Source organism: Dendropsophus ebraccatus, chromosome 9 (assembly GCF_027789765.1).
Source record: "Dendropsophus ebraccatus isolate aDenEbr1 chromosome 9, aDenEbr1.pat, whole genome shotgun sequence".
NCBI classification, from domain to species: domain Eukaryota; kingdom Metazoa; phylum Chordata; class Amphibia; order Anura; family Hylidae; genus Dendropsophus; species Dendropsophus ebraccatus.
Genome location: NC_091462.1, coordinates 83,147,694 through 83,164,428, shown reverse-complemented (window position 1 = coordinate 83,164,428; position 16,735 = coordinate 83,147,694).

Sequence of the window (16,735 nt, the reverse complement as noted above, 5' to 3'; positions counted from 1 at the left end):
TGTGCTGACTGTACAAGAAAATATCATTAGGTAAATATGCAGATTCAGTCAGATGAACAATCCAAGTGTATAGGAAAACATTATACCATAAACACCACAAATGCCAAATATTGTTGTTTTTCAGTCTGAAAAATTCACTTTAGCTTTTTGTGTACAGCTCAGGTGTCAAACTGGTGATGTTGCAAAACTATAATTTCCATCATGCCTGGATAGTTAAGGCTTTGGCTGTGCAGGCATGAGGGAAATTGTTTTGCAACAGCCAGAGGGCTGCTTGGTTGACACCCCTGGACTTCATTATGTCCCAGAATGGCATTAGAGCTGAGATCACTGTGGGTGAATCAGGAAATATTAAGGGCAATTTCAAATCTCATCTACGCACTGCAACTATTTTACTAATTTGACACGTAAAGCAACTTTGTACCCACAATCTGCCCCCCTTCCCCAGGGGCGTAGCTAATGTCTTTTGGGCCCTGGTGCAAGAGGTCAACTTGGGCCCCCCCATACCACATACTGACTAATACCACCACATACTGACTAATACCACCACATACTGACTAATAACACCACATGCTGACTAACACCACCGCTGCTACTGACTAATACCACCACATACTGACTTAACACCACATACTGACTAACACCACCGCTGCTATTGACTAATACCACCACATACTGACTAACACCACCACTGCTACTGAATAAAATCCTCTAACCATAAACCAATATCACTTCATAAAGTCATATAGAGGTGGACGCACTGTACACAGGCTCTATACACCATATACATTACAGTGCAGTTATATCAAGTGACTCACAGGGGACGTATTTTCTGATCGGAGTTCTTCCCTTTTTATCTTCTCCATCTGCCTGGGCCATTATAAGAACTTCTCCAAGCCACGAATCCACAGAATCTGCCAGACAGACATATTAGGCTCCTCGCTCCTCACCATCCTCATCTCTCTACAAACTGCACATCTGTATTGACCCCTTTACACCCTCATTTAGTAGGTAGCCCTGACACTATGTGACCTCCTTATAGTACATATCCCCCTATTGTATACACCCCCCATGTAGTCCACCTTATAGATGGACCCCCAATGTTTCCCCCTTATAGATGGCCCCCTGTGCTGTCCCTATTATAGATGCCCCCTATGTTATCCCCCATATAGATGGCCCCCATGTTATCCCCCATATAGATGCCCCCCCATTTTATCCCCCATACAGATGCCTCCCATGTTGTCCCCTCCTCCTGCCCCTCCATCATCATACTACTACCCCTTTCATCCTCCTGCCCCTCCATTATCATACTACAACCACCTCCACCATAATACTACTACCCCTTCATCCTCCTGCCCTTTCATCATCATACCACTTCACCCCTCATCATCCTCTTGTTCCTTCATAATCCTCTTGTTCCTTCATCATCATACCACTACACCCCTCATCATCCTCTTGTTCCTTTATCATCATACCACTACACCCCTCATCATCCTCTTGTTCCTTTATCATCATACCACTACACCCCTCATTATCCTCTTGTTCCTTCATAATCCTCTTGTTCCTTCATCATCATACCACTACACCCCTCATCATCCTCTTGTTCCTTTATCATCATACCACTACACCCCTCATCATTCTCTTGTTCCTTCATAATCCTCTTGTTCTTTCATCATCATACCACTACAACCCTCATCATACTCTTGTTCCTTCATCATCATACCACTACTCCCCTCATCATCCTCTTGTTCCATCATCATACCACTACACCCCTCCATCATCCTCTTGTTCCATCATCATACCACTACTCCCCTCATCATCCTCTTGTCCCTCCATCATCATACCACTACTCCCCTCATCATCCTCTTGTCCCTCCATCATCATACCACTAACCCCTCATCATCCTCTTGTTCCTTCATCATCATACCACTACACCCCTCATTATCGTCTTGTTCCTTCATAATCATCTTGTTCCTTCATTACCATACCACTACACCCCTCATCATCCTCTTGTTCCATCATCATACCACTACTCCCCTCATCATCCTCTTGTTCCATCATCATCATACCACTACTCCCCTCATTATCCTCTTGTTCCATCATCATCATCATACCACTACACCCCCATCATCCTCTTGTTCCATCATCATACCACTACACCCCCATCATCCTCTTGCTCCATCATCATACCACTACACCCCTCATCATCCTCTTGTTCCATCATCATACCACTACACCCCTCATCATCCTCTTGTTCCATCATCATCATACCACTACACCCCTCATCATCCTCTTGTTCCATCATCATCATACCACTACACCCCTTATCATCCTCTTGTTCCATCATCATCATACCACTACACCCCCCCATCATCCTCTTGTTCCATCATCATCATCATACCACTACACCCCTTATCATCCTCTTGTTCCATCATCATACCACTACTCCCCTCATCATCCTCTTGTTCTTTCATCATCATACCACTACACCCCCCATCATCTTCTTGTTCTATCATCATCATACCACTACACCCCCCATCATCCTCTTGTTCCTTCATCATCATACCACTACACCCCCCATCATCCTCTTGTTCCTTCATCATCATACCACTACACCCCCCATCATCCTCTTGTTCCATCATCATACCACTACACCCCTCATTATCCTCTTATTCCATCATCATACCACTACACCACCCCTCATCATCCCCTTTAAAACAAAAAAATCTATACTCACCTGAATGATTTCTCTAGTCCACTAGTCACACGCGCTGGCAGGGCTTCCCGTGGAGAGGGCGGAGCTTTGCGGGACCTGGATTTTTTCAACACGATGCTCCCTGCGCCGGAAGTACTTCCCCAGCCTGCCTCTGGTGATCGCAAGCAAAACATTGATTGCGGTCACAAGAGGGAGTGGGAGGGGAGCAGTGCAGTGGCAAGGGGGGCCTCGCGGGCCCCCCCTTGGTAGCGGCCTGGTCGCAGCGGCGACCGGTGGTCGCTACGCCACTGCCCCCCCCCCCCCAACTGCTTGTACCTTCGGATAGCTGCTTTATATCCACGATTTGTCCTGGGGTCTGTTCGGCAGGTGATGCAGTTATTGTCCTAAAAAACAACTTTTAAACTTGCAGCCCTGTGTCAAATTGGCAAGTCTAGAGTGTCTGTGCCCTAGGCTTGCACCGCCTCTCCATCCCTCTTCCCCACCCTCTTCATCATTCCTAATGATGAAGAGGGATGGAGAGGCGGGAGGGATGAAGAGGGCAGGATTTCTCCTAATCATCATAATCTGAAGTCTGAAGTAGAATGCAAAAAAATAAAATTGGCCTGGTCATTTAGGCCAGAAAGCAATAAAGAGTAAATAAGCCCGCACAGGCGAAGTAAATCAGTGTTTCATAGCTCCCCGCGCCAGAGGCCAAAGACCTGAACAGATCAAAATGTTTATTTACAGAATGTGGTAATGATAAAACAAAAAACACAGAAATACCACAACACTAAAATCATGACAAGAAGCATGTCAGTGTTTTTTTTTTTTTGTGACTGTTGTATGGTTAGTGCAGTTATGTAACCAGTGGCTGCCTAAGGTTAGATGGTGCCCTGTGCAGCGCCCTCTACTTCCACCCTCAGTCTTCATGTTGTACTATTTAGTGCCCAAATAATACCATCAAACAGTTTAACAGACCATCATTTTTTATATTAAAAATACATCATAATAGCTTTTCGAATAATAAATAAAGTAACTACTAACCAAGATTTAGAGACCAATGAAACAACTTTCTCCTGTAACTATATCCGATATGTCCTGGCTCAGAGAATAATCCACTAAAGTTCTAATGGAATTAGGAATTGCCATTCTCTACCGATAAAACGTGATCCATTAGATGCAAAAGGGTTATGATTAAGCTGGGTAAATGACACCATATCATCTAGGCATGAAGCAGAGTCATTTCCCTTCCATGAATTACAGCACACAAGACTTACAGTAATGCTGCTTTACTAGCAGGTAACTTGAGATACAGTATGTGACAATGGCGTATCCTCTATTAGCGTATAATATCACCATGACAAAGTAGGCAGATTTCTGGAGTGGACACCAACTTCTAGTCCTGTGTTATATAACAAACTGTGTCTGTGTTTGTCACATTACCTGAAACATTATTCTCTTCATGCCCAAAATTGCCAAACAGCAACCCGGAATCGTATTTAATAGTCTGTCAGGATAATTGGATAATTCTATACATGTTATAGGATGAGCAGTTCTCTCTTCAGAAAAGGGGCCCCATAATAAATTCACAATGGGCCCCTCCCTTCCCTGCCTTGGGCTCCCTGATATCGGTGAGTGATGTGAGAACTGTGTAATGTAATACATCCTCGAGCAGTGCTCCAGAGCTTGGAATGGTGGCCATGAAAATAATAAGATACTATAAAGCAGGGGTCTCAAACTCAATTTACCCGGGGGCCGCTGGAGGTAGAGTCTGGGTGAGGCTGGGCCGCATCAGGGTTTCCACAAGAAAAGCTCTTACAAAAACATTCCAATGTCATCAAATGTAATTATTATTCATATTCAAATGTCTGTATTGACAGTTCCTTAACATTTAACTTTCTGAACATGAAAGTTACATCAGGTGACTCACAGGGGACGTCTTCATTGATCGGAGTTCTTCCCTTTTTATCATCTTCTCCTTCTGTCCTCGGCCATTGTGAGAACTTCTTTGAGCTGCGAATCCACGGAATCTACCAGAGAAACATATTAGGCTCCTCACACTGGCACCATCCTCATCTCTCTACTAACTGCACATCTGTATTGTCCCATTTACACCCTCGTTTAGTGGGTAGGCTGACTCTATGTGACCCCCCTTATAGTATATGCCTCCCTCTGTGTAAAGATGGCCCCTTGCTCAGTCTTCCATATAGATGGCCCCATGTGCATCTCCTTGGGAGCCCCTCTCTGTGTAGTTCCCCTATAGTAGATGCCCCCCATGTAGTCCCCTCCTTATCTTCCCCCCCATATAGATGCCTCTTTTATGTTGCCCCCTTATCTCCCCCATATAGAAGCCTCCTTTATGTTGCCCCCTTATCCCCCCCATATAGATGCCTCCTTTATGTTGTCCCCCTTATCCCCCCCATATAGATGCCTCCTTTATGTTGCCCCCCTTATCTCCCCCCATATAGATGCCTCCTTTATGTTGCCCCCCTTATCTCCCCCCCCATATAGATGCCTCCTTTATGCTGCCCCCCTTATCTCCCCCCCATATAGATGCCTCCTTTATGTTGCCCACCTTATCTCCCCCCCATATAGATGCCTCCTTTATGTTGCCCCCCTTATCTCCCCCCCATATAGATGCCTCCTTTATGTTGCCCCCTTATCTCCCCCCCATATAGATGCCTCCTTTATGTTGCCCACCTTATCTCCCCCCATATAGATGCCTCCTTTATGTTGCCCCCTTATCTCCCCCCCCCCACATAGATGCCTCCTTTATGTTGCCCCCCTTATCTCCCCCCCATATAGATGCCTCCTTTATGTTGCCCACCTTATCTCCCCCCATATAGATGCCTCCTTTATGTTGCCCCCTTATCTCCCCCCCCCACATAGATGCCTCCTTTATGTTGCCCCCTTATCTCCCCCCATATAGATGCCTCCTTTATGTTGCCTCCCTTATCTCCCCCCATATAGATGCCTCCTTTATGTTGCCCCCTTATCTCCCCCCCCCCCACATAGATGCCTCCTTTATGTTGCCCCCTTATCTCCCCCCATATAGATGCCTCCTTTATGTTGCCTCCCTTATCTCCCCCCATATAGATGCCTCCTTTATGTTGCCCCCTTATCTCCCCCCCACATTGATGCCTCCTTTATGTTGCCCCCTTATCTCCCCCCCATATAGATGTCTCTTTTATGTTGCCCCCTTCTTAACTTTTCCCCCATATAGATGCCTCCCTTATCTTTCCCCCCAAATAAATGCCCCCCCTCTTTGTAGATGTTGTCCCCATATCTTGTCCCTCGCAAGGTAGATAAAGAACAAAATAAAAAAAACAACTCACCTAACACATCGATCCCCCGTCGCAGCTCCCTTCTTATGGACGGACCCCCGGCTGATGCTGCCTCCCTGGGGGTGTCCCCGGGATTCCCGGACAGCACGCGCACCAGGGAGCTATGTGCGCCAGGCTGTTACTTCCGGGTCAGCGCTCCCTGACCCGGAAGCAACAGCTGCTGCGCACACAGCTCCCTGGTGCGCGTGCTGTCCGGGAATCCCGGGGACACCCCCAGGGAGGCAGCATCAGCCCGGGGCCGTCCAACACAGACTCTTGTGACCGCAAGCAAAACACTGCTTGCGGTCACAAGATCGATCAATGGGCCAGGCGGCGGAGGGGGGCCGCCGGGCAGTAAAGTGGTGGGGGCCGCAAACTTGTGTCCCGCGGGCCGCAGTTGGCCCGCGGGCCGCGAGTTTGAGACCCCTGCTATAAAGAGACACATTGGGGGGCATTTATCATTGGAGGTGTGCATGGATTTGTGTTCATATATTTGAGAAGCTAAAGAATGTTAGAATTCCACCAAGCAAACAGACCTAGCCATTTAGGTGTAGTTCAGACTGGAGCGCAATTGCAACAAAACTCACTATTACATAGTTACATAATTAATTATGTAATAAATAATTGTGTAATAAATAATTGTGCCGTGAGTTAGAAAGACGACTGTAGCAAGATGTATAGTTCATACTGGCAACAAACGTGAGGTAAGGTTACCTGCAAAAGTAGTATATTTATGAGTAATGACGCAATTGCAGTTGTGATGTGCCAGAGTTATCATCCCCCGTGCCATCATAGGTGTGCACCAAGTGCTGTGCCTGGTTATCGGTACCGGTACCATATGCCTATCATTAGCATCATCATCATTATAATAGGATATGGTATTGTTACAACATATACACATTAGCCGTGTTTTTTAAATCTGTTCACAATGTGTCAAGTATTTATGTTTTTGTACCCTTGAAAAGTATAGAAGTGTATGCATGAACTTCAGGGTTGCACAAGCTCTGTTCCAGGACAGTTACGTAACCTTAGCATACCATCAGCACTACTGCAGGCAGCGCCGGCGATCCTGAGCTTCCTCTGATGTATATTCTACTGCATACAAAAATAAAATGTTACCTTGGAGAAGCAGCCTGTGGCACCAGAGTTGTAGGTGCGGCAGCCGGTACCAGAGCGAGCAATGATTGACAGTTCTCTCCACTTGTTACTCTGAGTGACGGGTGCAGCTCCAGTAACACAGGCTACTTTCCCAGGTCTCAGGTCTATTCTAATGCAAATATGTATTAGAACAAACATAAGGGGAGGCTCAGCATGCAGCAGTGATAGTGACACCTGTGTCAGGACAGGGATAGGAGGGGGAGTGAAGAGGCATTACAGCCCTCTGTACTTCAGGAGCTTTGGGAAGGCTACCTAAAGCATGTTTCTATGTTGAGGAAGTACAGACAAATATATGAAAGGTACCATTGGTCTCTATGATCTATCAGCTATCTAAAAGTGTTAGCAATTAGCAACGGGAATTGCAGCTGTCGAATTCATGTTTAGTGCTTTAAAAGTACTTTATTTCGAAAATATTACCGGTTTATGATCAAAGTCAGTCTGTTTCTATGTATTTATGAAATGAGAAAATATCTTAAATAAAGAATGTTTAAAAAAAAAAAGTACTTTATTTCATTTTATGTTGCAAAACTTTGTTCTTTAAATAATAATTGAATATGAGGGCCCCAGACATCGAGAATATTCGGAACCACTGATAATGACATATACCAATCAGGTTTAATTACTACAATGGAGTTTATTATTAAAGTATGCCTGCTGTGTCACATGCATTTCTCTGAATGGGTGTGAGCACCACAATATTAACCTGACCTGATTTATAAAAGTGGAGTTATTGCTAGTCTGGCATCTATAATAGCAGATTCCTACATATCTGAACAGTCCATGTTCCTGTACCTCTACATACCCTAGTGTGAACTATGTAAATAAAAATAATAATAAAAGGGACAACATCCATGGTGCAATACATTCACCTACAAGAGACTGAATTTTGAACACAGTGACCCTTAGTTTGCATTATATATTTGCAAAAGAGTTGCAAATGAAGGTATATGGCATAAAAGGGGATGCTCATGTGGCATAAGCGGGGATGCTCATATGGGATAAAAGGGGATGCTTATATAGTTGTATCAATTTGAACCAAAAGAAAAATAAACAATAATAATGATAATAATATGAGTAAAAAGTAAATGGCATTGAATAGGTGTAGGTGGTTGGCAAGACCTCATCCCCATGTGCCACATGTAAATGATGACTTACCTGGCTGTACTCTTCACAGCAGTTTATGTATTTGGGTGGCCCAGGTGGTCAATAAAGTCCACAAAACAGCATGATGTAGGTTTACTGGTTGCTGGCTACAACTTTTGCTTACACAGAAGTGCAATCTTATGTGGGCAGCTACAGTATGTAGAAAGAAGTCAGCAACTTACAGTCAGTATCCTCCTCCACTCCAAGACGGGTAAAACAGGCGCAGGTCCAAGGGGTAATAGTGATACAAAATATCCTAAAATTTATTAAAAGAATTATGCCAGCGACACAACGAGTTTCGAGACCGGTCCGGTCTTTTTATTAAGTGTCTTACACCATAATGATTCAAAGGCATATATATATATATATATATATATACAGAGAAAAGTATATATAATGGTGGAACCACCACTGTTTACATCATCACATAGCTTATATTTTGTTTCTAGCAACTTACAGTGTCAGACTGGGGTACCTTGGGCCCACCAGGGACTTTAATTCTAGAGACATATGCTACACATACCCGATATAACCATTGCCAAATCTTTTACATTACTATAGCAACTTTGCACTAATCCCCCTGTAGATAATGTCCCCCAAAATAGGCATCTCTCCTAGTATCCTACCCCCCCAGTACATACTGTCCTCCTTGGTACGCTGTATAATGACAGCTCAGGAGGCCCGGTGTATTGCAGGGATGGCCCCACTAATGTAGCAGGCCCCATAGCAGCCGCTATCTCTGCTATGGTAATAGTTAAGCTTCTGGGTGTTTTGATTGATCTCCCTAAGGTCAACCATCATTCTTTACCTTTGCAGGACACGTCATAGTACAAGTACAGTCATATCGGTTTAATTTACTTCATGAGTGTCAGTCTGTGATCAATGTGATTATTTACTTTCAGTTACTAAGAATTTAATTTAGTGATAAATTATTAATTTATTAATAATCAATATGGCTGCTTTTCGTTAGGTTTGTAAAACGGCTACTACAACAAGCCAGTACCGATATCTCTGTGAGTAAATAAAGGTAACTTAGAGTCTTTACTGATTTACTAGCATATTACTAATTTTATTTGGATAGAAAGCCTCAACAAGCGGATTTCTATACATAGATATGGGGCCAGTCTTCCTTCTTACGTACTTTGGATCGTAAACCTTTTAAATCTCCTTAATGAATCTCTAAACAAAGGTTATGCCAGTCTTATTCTTAGATTCAGCTTCAATTTTAGAAGGAGTTTGGTATAACTTGTTGATGGAAATACAATGGAATAAGCATACATAACGTTAGACAGGAAGACGCATACACTCCCTGTGCTTTTAAATAGCATGTGAGTCATCTGTTTAACGTTCCCATCTGTAGTTACTTAAAAAAAAGTTTACCTTTAGAAAACCTCAAATAATATAATAAAAAAGCAACAAATGTTTATCCTCCCATTATAGAGGGAGTGAGTGTAAAGGGCTGCCCCATTGCTCTATATTCCCGTCATGGTGCTAGCTAGAGATGAGCGAATCTTCCGAACCTGAGCATGTGCCATTTGATTACTGGGGGCCTCAGAAGTTGGACACAGCCTTCGAGAGTTCTGGAAAACTGGATATAGCCTATGCTCGAGATTCGCTCATCTCTAACCAGCACCATGACGGGAAAACGGAGCAATGGGGCAGCCCTGTGCCCTCACCAGCCTTATAATGGGAGGATAAACTAATCTTATTTTTTATTAAATTGTCCATTTACACCCCGAAATTACAATCCAGATTTTTTGGCAGAATGAGTTGTACAGTACGTTCATGCTGACATTTTGGAGCACATATAATTTGGCATTCAACATTTATTTTTTCAGGCTGAAATACAACTTCCTGTTTCCTTTATTTAGAATAAGGTAGTTGAACACTTCCAAGATAAGGCGAGGGCACTAAGACCCCATTCACACATCTGCATATTCTGGCCGCAATTGAAAGAAATAAGGGAAAGCCATTGAGCAGTCGCAGTTGTGACGTGGATCACCTATTCTCAAAGAATAGCTCTGTGCCGATTTGAACAGTTACGAATGCACATTTGTAGTGCTGTGCGTGGTAGGGGGTCCACTGCTGCGGACAGCTCTACAGATACTGTATGTGAATTATTCTTTTTTTAATTCAGTTTTAAAATTTGGCTCGCCAAGCTGGAACACAAGTTTTCATTTCTCACATTGCAAGGTCACCCCAGGCCAGAACCTAGGCAAGTGCAATTTGTAAACAAAACTGTACTTACCTGCCCTGATCCCCTGGTCCTCCCTGCTACTCCTGAGTTGACACTTTGTTCTCATTGGAACTGCCCTTCTAAGCCAATCGTGGACTTAAGCGGGACACCACTGTGGCCAGTGAATGGCGTAGCAGGGCAGTTCTTGCAGGGACAACAAGGCATCAACAACCAGGAAGTAGCTGGGAGGACCATGAGCATAAGTGCACACGCTGCAGGGGATAGGAGCAGGTAAGTATAGGTTCCCACCCACAGCCATATATACATTTTGCATGTATAGTGAAAGTGGCACAAATTGTCAAAGTGATACATTTGGAGCAACTCAGTAGACATGTTAGCCAATTTTTTATATTATATACTGAATTTTAGCACAATATGTACCAGAAATCGGTGTATCTTGATTAGTGAATCCCTGCTATATCTTTCCCATTACACCGGAATGACACTTAGGAAAAATAAAAAGGTTTGGGAGCAGGGCTGTGGAGTCGGTAAGCCGCAGCTCCGACTCCGACTCCTGAATTTTATCAGGACCAACTCCGACTCCTGAATTTTATCAGGACCGACTCTGACTCCTTCATAAATGGCCAGTCATGTACCAGGGGAGTTTTTTTTATCACACTGGCTCAGCAGCTTCTCCCTAATGTATTACATGATCCTGGGGCGACTTATGAAACATAGAAAGGAAGCTTCTCCTGTGTGTGCAGTGGATGCAGCCAGTCTCCAGCCTCTATGTCCTGAACTACTCAGAACCAGACTAGATGGAGCAGGTGATCTTTTCCTGCTGACAGTCTTCTATGTTTCTAACTAAATATTCACCATACTTAAAGAAACACTGCTAACAATGCCAGATCCCTGTGATATAGAGGTCAGCCATAGTGATATACAGGGGGTCACACATAGTGATATAGAGAGGGGTCACACATAGTGATATAGATGGGTCACACAGTCATATAGAAGGTCACTGTAGGGGCACGCAATAGCACACACACACAGCCTACTGCAGCCATAGCATACACCCACACAGCCTGCTGCAGCTATAGCACACACACACAGCCTGCTGCAGCCATAGCACACACAGCTTGTTGCAGCCATAGCGCACACCACACACACACACACAGCCTGCTGCGGCCATAGCACACATACACACAGCCTGCTGCAGCCATAGCACACATACACACAGCCTGCTGCAGCCATAGTGCGCACACACACACAGCCTGCTGCAGCCGTAGCATACACACACAGCCTACTGCAGCCATAGCACGCGCGCACACACACACAGCTGCAGCCATAGAACACTGAAGAAAAACACATAATCTCCCAGAGAGAACACACCACACTGAGGACAGAGGTTACTACTACACTACTTATGTCTTCTCCTCCTCCTCTATATTACACAGGATATCTTCATATTACACTGCTGCTCATATACAGTCATCCACCATTCAGGAAGAGAACAGCACAGATCTCCCCCACACAATGGACTCTTCCAGCTCAGAAACAATCTGCCAAATAGTGACCAACAACTTTTCCATGACCCCCCTTATCTAATAGGGCCAGTGTCCTATTACTGATATATTCCCCGACCACCCTTATCTAATAAGGCCAGTGTCCTATTACTGATATATTCCCCGACCACCCTTATCTAATAAGGCCAGTGTCCTATTACTGATATATTCCCCGACCACCCTTATCTAATAAGGCCAGTGTCCTATTACTGATATATTCCCCGACCACCCTTATCTAATAAGGCCAGTGTCCTATTACTGATATATTCCCCGACCACCCTTATCTAATAAGGCCAGTGTCCTATTACTGATATATTCCCCGACCACCCTTATCTAATAAGGCCAGTGTCCTATTACTGATATATTCCCCGACCACCCTTATCTAATAAGGCCAGTGTACTATTACTGATATATTCCCTGACCCCCCCTTATGTAATAGGGACAGTGTCCTATTAGAATGTTACTCATAATATATATTCATGAGCAAAACTTGTAAAATTCATATCAAAATTTAATTCTACATTTATAAAAGATTTTTTTAAAGCTGGAGTCGGAGTCGGTACATTTTTTTTCTGACTCCGACTCCAGCCAAAACTAGCTCCGACTCCACGACTCCGACTCCACAGCCCTGTTTGGGAGAAATCCAGACTAGAATACCTCACACAGTAGAGAGACTATACCATCATGTATGTTGTGCTGTTCTCTGAATGAAAAGCATTAATATTGGAAGACAATAAGGCAGTATAAGCAGACACGATGACTCCTCATTCCCAGCACCATCTTGTATGAAAACAAATTGCATCGATCGACATGCGTGTGACTAAACCCATTACTACCAGACCCACCATGCCACAAAGTCATCCAGAGCATCTGTGCAAGGGCAGTCACACCAGCGGAATGTGGATGCATTGGAAATGAATATCGGTGCATTTGTTGTTAATTAAATGTGTCTCCATTTTCCGCTTTATAAAAGGCCCACGCATATTTTACCATCCAGTTCAGAGCCTTATGGTTATTAAAAAGTATTCTAAATAAAATAAATCCTAGACCAACAGCATCTGATTCAAATTAAGTACAAACAATATTAAAAAAAATAAATAAAAGAATAAGAAGGGAATGTATTATGGCATGTGCTATTTAATTTTACTTCTATTAAATTATGTGGGAAGAAAATGGTGATTTTTAAAGGGATTATCCAGCGTTGCAAAAACATGGCCACTTCCTTCCAGAGACAACACTGCTCTTGTCTCCAGTTCAGGTGTGGTTTGCAATTAAGCTCCATTCACTAAAATGGAACTGACTTATGCTGCGTTTACACGAAACGATAATTGGCCCGATCATACGATTAACGATGTCAGAGTAACAATTTTTTTTCCGTAACGATCAGCATTTAGACGGTACATTATATCGTAAGGAAAATCGTTTTGCGATCGCTTAAGCCTATCTCACACATTGGTTAAATCGGCGAACGACTGTTTACACGGAACGACGAATGACGATTTGAGAACATGTTGTAAGATCAAAATGAATGATTTCTCGTTCGTCGTTTCATCGTTCGCTGCGTTTACACGTACGATTATCTTTCGAATTCTATCATTATCGCAAATTCGTTACGTGTAAACGCACCATAACAAAACCTCACCCAAACTGGAGACAAGATTAGTGCTGTCTCTAGAAGAAAGTGGCCATGTTTTTGTAGCGCTGGATAACCCCTTTAATGTACAGAGAATTATTAATAGACTAATGTCATCAAGAGGAAGAGATGGTGTACAGCTACCTACAGAGCCAGGATTTACAGCAGAGTTTGGCTCTGCTACATTATTAGGAGATCAGAGACCAATAAAGTTGGTCCTTGATTGTTTTTACCCCTTAGATGCCATAGTCATTAGTTTTCTAAAGATGCCATATCAGTAGTGCATCTATGGCATCTGAGGAATGAGACAGCCTATCGACGTCCCAAACAGCAACTTCAGAAACAAAGTTAGTTAATGTGGCAGGCCTATCAAAAGTTTGTGCTGTGTAGACCAGCACTCTGGACAGTATCGAGGTGCTTGAGGCATAGAATAACACTGGAAGAAAATGAATCCTGGCACTTGCTGTCTTGACTGCTTATAGTTTTATTTAGAAATAGGGTACAACTCTGTATGCGATCCAACCCCTCCTGGTCTTTTTTAACAGCATGCTGGTAAAAAAGACCTGGTGGGTTTGGATCGCATGCAGAGTTGTACCTTATGCACAAGCCTGGAGAACACAGAAATGGCTGCACATTACACCCATGGTTGATACTAAAGCTTGTTCAGCTACATTAAAAACCAACATCAGAAGCTAGTATATAATTTTATCAAACCATATTGCCCCATGTACCACACACAGGTCTTCTGATCCACATGAGTCCCTACTCTAGCCATGGTGCAGCATTCGCCAGCGACCACCACCGCCCACTACCACAACCGCCCACCACCACCGCAAGGCCAGTGCCCACGGGGGGGGGGGGGGGCGAAGCTGCCCAGCGGTCCAGCGACCCCATTGCCGCAGAACCAGGCCCCCAGGGCCAGAGCTGCACCACCCTGGCAATGGCCGGCAGCGCACAGCTAGTGTGAATAGATCTAAAAGCCCACTCCATTTGCTCCCAGCTAGACTGGGAAAGAGGAGGTTCTTACCATGCACATCACATCCCGCTAATTGGTCACATATGGGTCTTATAAGGAGGAGTGCAAAAACCACAAAGAAAGGGGAGGGTTGTACCTTATGTCTGACTTAAACGATCAACCATGAAAATAGGTCCAGATTCTATCAAACGATCAACGATTTATCCTTGGTCATTTAATCATTGCTTGCTATTACACAAAACGACTATCGTTTAAATCAGAACTATCTAACAATTTTTCAAACGATAATTTTCCAGTGTAATACGACCCTTAGGCTTTAACCCTTTCAGGACCAAGGCAAATTTTATGAATATGACCTGTGTCACTTTATTCATCAATAACTTAGGAATACTTTTACCAATCCTTCTGATTCCAAGATTGTTTTTTGTTACATATTCTACTTTATGTTAGTGGTAAATTTGAGTTGATAGCTTTAGAATTTTTTTGTGAATAACTCCAAAATGTTAAAAATGTAAAAAAAAAAAGCGCATTTCTCTACATTTGAAAGTCTCTGCCAATAAGGAAAATAGTAATACTACATTCATTATTTATTAATTCACATCTATAACATGTCTACTTCATTTTGAAAGCATTTGGTGAACATGCTTTTACTTATTTGGGATGTTAGAGGCCGTAAATGTTTAGTAGCAATTTTCAAAATGTTCGTGAAAATTTCAAACTCAGAAATTCTTTCGGCACCAGTTCAGTTTTGGAGTATATTTAGAGGCCTGTATACTAAAACCCCCCACAATTCAACCCATTTTGAAATATTCACTCTTTCAAGTATTTAAATGTACATTCATTCAGTTATTTAACCCTTTCTGCATTTCACAGGAATAACTGCAAAGTAAGAGTGAAAAGTTAAAATTAGCATTTTCTTTCCAGAGATTCCAATGTAATCCTATGTGTTTTTTACAACACCAATTACCGTTACTGATCCACCAATGCCGGCAATTGCCGATGCCGTTGCAGCTCCTGGTCTCTGTTTGTGTAAACAGTGAGCATCTGAAGCAGGTCAGTACATTTACTGACTTTTGCTTGAAAGGGTTTTAATGGAGTGAGCAACTTAGAATTGATTGACAGCTGGGGACTGAAATGCTGTCGCGTTTGTCCTCCTACCCCTACTCTTTCTCACTCTTTTAACCCAACGTTTCATCTTCCTGCTTGAAAAAAAAAAAAGTAAAAAAGAAAATCCCCAGCCACAGCAGAAAGCAAGAAACAGATAAATACATTAGCAACCCATTTACAGACATTAAATTTTTATAGGAAAGTAGAAAACACCCCGTATAAATCGAATTATATATGGAAGATCACTACTATTTTTGTTCTCTTCATTTTGTACTTTGTCACTCAGCAAATATGGATCAGCTTCTTAATTGTTTGTTATGTGACCTGTGCAAATATAAAAAGAAATGTTATTTGTTCAAGAGGACATTTTGTTCTGTAAGCATTGGCTTCAAATATTAATTGAAGCCTTGTGAAAAATTTTACACATTGACTATGCACATTTATTGTGCTGTTTTATATAGTTGGGACATGTAGGTTATTAGTAATAATTATATGACCTCACTTCTGTCAGCTTTAAATTGAAGGTACTATCAGGCCTGGGCTAAAGCACTGTAGGCAGGCCGAACCACCCCCAGTGGGAGGAAATACCCGCCCCTCTATGACGCGACTCCATTAGAATCTATGGAGCTGTATCATAGAGGGGTGGGTGTTTCCTCCCACTGGGGGGGGGGGGTCGGCCTGCCTCCAGTGCTTCAGCTATCATTAGTTGATTGATGGGGTGGCGACATACCATTCATCTGTTCGATGCCCACACTACAGGGATATTGGCAGTTGGCTCCGTACTCCTTGTAGTGGCGGTGCTGAGTTACTGAAACCTCGGCTCTTACTTCAATAGGAGCTGAAGCTGCAGTAACATGGTGATGCCACTAAATGCAGTATGGAGCCAACTGTTTCTGGCCTCGTTCTAGTGCAGGACTTATCGAATGACCAGCAAGTAATAAGCATATACAAATTAGCTCTTA